Consider the following 6886-nt stretch of genomic DNA (forward strand, 5'->3'; position numbering starts at 1 on the left):
TCCTAGGTAATTCAAGAACATTCCTCAAGCCACCTGATAAGTTCCACTTTTACAGTGTTTAAATGTCACAAGCATCTTTGGAAGCTCATCAAATGAACAGCTTCACTATGCTACACATGCTGTTAAAGCTCTTGCCTCAAAATACAGTGTGTTTTAGTAGCAGTGCAATATGTTTTATTACCATATAAATCTCTCTGATAAGTTTTTTCTTTAACAAAGCAGCTTCAACCTTCTGTTCCAGAACCAGTTCATGCAGTCACCTGCATTAATTCATCACATCGTGCAAACAGGGGTGCTGGCTGCAGGACAGATAAAACAGAGCCTCCCTCCACCCTTCAGCTCTTCCCTGTGTTTTACAGGAGTGTGAAGTAGGGTGAACTGCATTTGAGGTAAACCATAGTCATCCTTCTACTGCTGCAGAAAGGTGAGAAAGCTGTCAGTCAAGATGAGGTCCACCAGCAGAGACTCCATCCCCAGAAACTTGCCTCATCGCAGGTGGAAGAAATCTGCTTTGAACAGGATTAATATAAGAGCCAAGGAAGATGGAGGAAAAGCCAGCTTATGCTATTTTGGGTTACAAAACTCACTTAAAAATCTTTCCACATTCCACCTAAGAATCCTTTTCCACATTCCTGAATCAAGGCAAAAACTTTGCAAGGTTCACATCCCTGGCATGAGTGTAGTGTCCCAGGGTATTGGACACCAGTCTAACTAGAGGCAGAGCAGATATACATAAAGTCTAGGCATGCAGTAATCCCTCCCTGTCTGAAATACTGCTGATTTCCTGGAGATAAACATGGTCTTTATGCTGTTCTCAGATCTCCATTCCCTTCTTTATTGGCCACTCCATTTGTGGTCTGTGCTGGATTTAGCTTCTCATGATCTGCATCGAGTGCTTCCCTGTTGACTTCAGCAGATGCAGAAGCAGCTGCTAGGCTGGCCAAAGACTGCAGCTTTGAGTTAAGGAGTAGTCTCTAGACCTAATAAAATTGCCGGTGCTCCAAAATTTGCAGTCTCAAAACCTAACAATCTCGTTGATGTTGCAGCACTCACTGTAGTTACAGACCAGCTGATACCACTCCCTCCAGCTTCTGGATTTTAACTTAAAATTTAAATATAATCAGTGGTGTAGATTCAAACATCTGAATTTTCCAAACCCATAGCCCACAAAGGTTGAGTTCGTTTCTAACTAGCACGTTTGCATTTTCATGCATCTTTTCGGCATCAATCCTGCACACCAAAACTTTAAAGATCTCAACTTTAAGTAAATGTTATTCTGCATAACTGAAACCATTTCAGTAACCCACTTTGTTTATTCCTCCCAAAACATTCATTTTCTAGTATGTTTCAATAAAATGGAGCTGCAAACCTGATGGGGGAAGATAAAGATATACCCAGCTCTGCCAGGAAAATCTGTAATGTTTTATGCCTTGGCAAGATATATCTGTGTCTAGTCACCCACTACACACCCACAGTATGTCTTTTAATTGTTACGGGGCACTTCAAGCTGGTATCTAAAGAGTCTTTAAATGTTCTGGATTAAAAGAGAAATAAATGTTTTCTGAAGACCTAAAGTGCCATAGAACATTTTAGTTCAAATAAAACCAGATTGTGATGGTTCACTCCAATGTGTCAAAACTACTGATGGTCTTACCTCCCTAGTAGGTGGTGGAATTCATGAATATTCAATGTTATTAGCTATTATGTTCTCAGGGCAGACATAGCCAGTCCTTTATAAATTATACATGCACTCTTTGCAGACAGATGAGAAAGCCAATTAGCCATGTGGAATTTGCATATCAATCGAGGAGAGCGTCCCATGTTCAGCCGCCATACAAGAAGCATCGTAGATTCACATTCTGCGTCTGTAGTCTGGTTTGGATTTTGCAAACCTTCCCCCACAGTTATTGATTTCTTTAACTAGAGCTTTATCTAGTAGCACATTTGGGAGGCAACAGAGATGCCCAGGGAGGCATCCCAGCACCCACCCAAGCAGCATGACGCCCAGGCCACAGGCACAGGCTGCTTTCAGAGCGCAGGAACTTTGCTACAGCAGGAAGGGTTTGGGGCTGCCCTGCCTGAAGCTCCCAGCTGCCTGATCGCACACCCCTGCCAGAAGCACTGCAGGCACACAGGGGTTCCCTGGACCCAGTGGTCCAGGCAGATTCTGCAAGGTGAGCCTGCCGAGGAGGCACAGAGGGACCCAGCAACTCCCAAGCCCCATGTAAGGGGTGACCTCCCATTCACAGCGAAGATAGAAGAACATCTGCAGAAACCACAACAGCCTGAAAGCCGGGTCAGGAGGTTTAGCAGGAAAAGGAGCCATAAAAACACTTGGAACATCCCAATGGGTCAGCAGAGCTGAACCAGTGGTCTCTCAGAGACCCGCCTAGCACTGCCATGGATGCTTTGCAAAAGCAGTGTGAAGCAGCATCCTTCTCTGTCCATTTCTTCCCATAGTCCCTACTCTCTTTTTCAGCCCACATTCACCTGTACTTGTGCACCATGTTGGGATGTCAGGTCTTGTGGTCCCAGCTTACACATGCCGACACTTTTCCTGCTCTGTAACTCGCTGTTTCCCTCGCTGCAAGCCCCATCAGTCAGGAGGGGCTGGGATCAGCTCTGAGTTGTACTTACTAACTCAGCAACCAGCTCCTGCAGTTGCTCCATGTGGGCTGACATGAAGTTATATTTAAGGCATGAAATCCCTGTCTTACCTCTATAAATGTTTTCAATGACTCATCACAGGGAAATTAGCAATGCTATACAACCATGAAAACAAGAAGGACACTTCTGGGAAAACTGCCTTTCTCTCCAGTGGGAGTTTTAATTGGCACCAGCATTTGTGTTCATATTGATCCGTGCTCTTCTACACTCAGCACCAGTATTTAAGCATGAGAAGGTGTGGAAACAGTATAGATGAGGCGTGTGACTGTGAAAGCATATGGGAAAGTGCTGATCCCTTCTCTCTGTAGTATCAGCCTGTATTTATTAGTTTCTCTACAACTCAGGGTTTATACAAACTCAGCAAAGGGGGTATTTGCAGTCAGCTAGGGGCACACGTGGTCAGCTGCTCCATCTCAGCTGATGGGGAGTAACACCTGCCCTGACGCTGTAATTTGGAACATGGCTGGACAAGGTCCTGCTCAAAATGCCATACCCAGGACTGCAGGCAGATGTCTACCTAGACACTGATGCCAGCAGGAGACAGCAATTCTCTGCAAGAGACCAAAAAGTCTGGTCTTTGCTCTGTCACTAGGCATGGACGGATCTGGGGGACAGCATCACCACAGTCTCAGGATCTGTCAGCCATACCAGGAGATGCCACTTGCTGGAACATGCAAACCACTCTGCAGCTCTGAACAGAGCAGAAGATGTAGGCACCGTCAACCTCTGTTAATTCAAAGTTTTAGGAAGCTTGTTTTTCTCAAAGAAGAGCATGTGTAAAAGAATACAGAAATACAAAAACCCCAAGCTTGTCAGTAGTGGTGGGTGATTGTATTGACAATTGGAATCAGTTTTGATAGCAAAAAGACATTTTGCAAGCAAATATCCCATCTTGCGGTCCAGCACATTTCATTGTTTTCCAAAAGAAAAAATGTACTGAAACATAAAGCTGCAGTGTAAGAGCCGTCTTTCCTGCTCACCCAGTAAACAATAATGATGAAACTTTACATGCAGTTCAATTAAATGCATGTTTAAGGATTACAGCTGTTACGATCTGCTGGATGTATAAAAGCAAGGTCTTTTGGTTTAAAGTGCACTTGTGCTCTACCTCTGCATTCCCCTGCCTCGTCAGGCTGGGTGCAAGGAGAGGACACCAGGAGCTGGTTCTCTCACCTGCTCTGTAAGCTTGGTTGTGCCTCCTTGAGGCTGTATTTGCCATCCTCCCTGTCCTCTCCTAGCTATGGTACATCTCCTCCAAGAAGGGCTGCCAGCCTGGTGCCCTGACCAGGACATGTCCTGCCTGTGGATCCTATGGGGTCACCACATAACCTGGGCTGACAGTCCCAGCCATAAGGTTCTCTTTCAAAGTCCCACACTGACTAGGCTCAGGCCCTACAAAGAAAAGACGAAAGACTAATTGCATTGAGTAGTTTCTCCTCCACATCCTAGAAAGACAAGACAGGACTTAGCTGAGCGCACCCAGAAAAGGGTTGTTAAGATCAACCAATCCTTCTGAGGCCCTTGAGGTCCCCCAGAAAGCTGAAGACACAACCACCTTGTCACAGAGCAAGGTAACAACAGTCCCACCACAACTGGTGGGACAGATGTCTGGTGCCTCAAGGACTCCCTCTCTGCTGCAGCTCTGGGAAGGTTTCAGCTTTCCCCTAGGAGCACAAGAAGGAGGTTTGCCTTCCTCCAAACCTCTTTCACACAAGCAGTTTCTCTCTCCACAGCCTCCTAAGAGTCTGAGAGCTCTGGCAGCTCAAGCAGGGGCTGACACAACTTGTCATGTTTCAACATTGCTAATAACAGCTTAAAAAAATCGGGGGGGGGGGGGGGGGGGGGAGGTGGTGAAATAGAGTTTTGTAGAAACTACAGATTGATATGATTCAGTTTTTGTAAGGTGGTAATTTAATTAGCATCTCAGAGGGAAACTTGGGTTTGTCATGATTAACTCTTTTCCTTCTGAAAAAAAAATCAACTTAAACCAATGTCATGAGTTATTGTAATGGCTGATCAATTAAAACAGGAATCAGGACTCTAAAAGGCATAAGTAAATTCAGCAATATTTATCTTTTTGTAAAAAAAAATAATTCTCATGGAGATGATAATTTTGTTGGAACGCATGTTTCTGCATTTTCTGTTCATTTTCCCCCAGGCAGCTTGCTGTGAGTATCAGGGCTCAGGGCTGAAAGAGAAGAGAAAGCTGGCTGGCCACGGTTAACTTGCATTCAAAGAGCAAGGGCACCAAGCACGAAATACAGACATTGCAATTATATCTTCCAGCAGCACGCCATGCCCTACTGCTGAGGCAAGGCAGCTCCCTACCACCAAAATCCCACCAGTGCCCATGTGGGCCAAGGCAAGAGCAGGAGCTGCAGCTGCTCCAGCATGGCAGAGCTGTCCTGCAAGTACCAGAGCTGCCAAAGCAAGCAACAAAACAGGAGCCCCCAGACAAACTGATTTCAGGGGGATAAGGCAGAAGCCTGAGCTGCAGGTCCCAAACACCACCACATGCTCCTGCCCACCTCCTGAGGCAAAGGGGGCTGGATGTGATCAGTGCATGGCCTAAACTCTCGACTCTGCAGAACAGCAAGCCTGGACCATGCCAGGAGTACTGTGCAGAGGCTACAGCACCTTCAGACACCCGCAGCTTGGGTAGCCTCAAGGCAGTCCTGAGCTGGTGGTCCGTGAAGGCCCTGGCAGACAGAGGCAGAAAGACAGATGATGCTGCCCACTGAAAGGGGAGGCTGTTTGCACCTCTGCAGGCAGAGCAGACCCTTGATTAGGCCTGAATACAGGCTTGCACCGAACTTAACTGTGTCATCGAGAAGGATAATTTGTTGCAGAAAGCATGAAAAGGAGGTATTTAGGGGCTGAAGATGAAAGTCTAAGCAAGATCTATTCTACTTTCCACCACAGATTTAGCAAGGATTTGCTTTCAGCAAAGAGCACCTCGTTTACCTGGGGATGGCTAGCCAAGCTCTCCTACCCCAGTGCAGCAGGGCACAGGTTGCAGACAAGCTGCCGTGGGTGGTACTGTGCAGGGCGCAGGATTGCTGGCAGCAGCTTGGTCACACCAGTGTGTGAGCAGCACAGCTCGTACCACATGCAGCTCCCCTTCCCGCCCCAGCAATGGGAGACAATTACACTTCGCACGCCCCTGTACACCGTTAATCTTGTTAAAGTATTTTGCAAGATTGGAATCTAATTCAGCAGCTTTACTGCAAGACTGATGCCATGCCAGGGATGCCCCCCTACAAGGAGCGTTCGGAGGAAGCTGTGTTACCTCTAGCAGATCTATGCACAGCCCCAGATGGGTCAACACTGAACAAAACTATCTAGCAGCCCTGCACTTTGAAAGCTGGTGCTCTGCTGAGCCAGAGGTGTGTGGCTGCTGTGGTCCATGGGCACCACCAGCATGGGACACACTGGCTGACATGGGGCAAGTAGGCAGCATTGCTAACAAGGAAAGAAAGCATTTCTTCCCAAAATCTCCGTTTCCCTCCTCAGGTGCTCAGATCTAACTGCAAGGGACTGGCTGGGTCCCATACAACCACACTAAAACCTCAGTGATAAAAACTTCAGTATCCTTGAGCATCTGAACGCTCCAGAGATAACCAGAGTTGGGAGCATGTTTTGGTATCCCAGCACCTTTCGAGCTACTCTGCCCTGCGCTAAACAGCTGCAATAATACATAATAGGGCAGCCACTCCCGTTGGTTATGATTCACACCAGAAACTTGTGCCGAGGCTCTGGAAAGCAGCAGCTCAGGAGACAGGGACTGAATCAGCCCCCAACAATTACCTCACTAATATTGCTGATAATAACAACTGTACACAGACAATTAGCAGCTGGGGAAAAGCTCTGTGGTTTCATTCAGTCCTCATGAAGTAAGAGCCCTACAGTGGGAAAGCCTCTCAAAAACAGCTGAGGCAATTTGCGTTTGGGTTTTGTTTCCCAGTGTGCAGAAATTACGAATGAAATACTGCTGTAAATCAGGCTGTTACAAGAGCTCCCACAGCCCTTTGGTAATGTCAATCATCTGATTGCCTTCAGTGAGTGTTTCCATGAGTGAGGACTTTTGGCAGGAGTAAAGTTTGAAAGATGAAGCACTTGCATATAATGACAGATTCACAGAATAATATGAATATTTATACACACTGGCATGGGAGCACTAGGCTTCCCATACAATTATTTATGCGTTGTGTTCAGGCAT

Source organism: Falco rusticolus, chromosome 14 (assembly GCF_015220075.1).
Source record: "Falco rusticolus isolate bFalRus1 chromosome 14, bFalRus1.pri, whole genome shotgun sequence".
NCBI classification, from domain to species: Eukaryota; Metazoa; Chordata; class Aves; order Falconiformes; family Falconidae; genus Falco; species Falco rusticolus.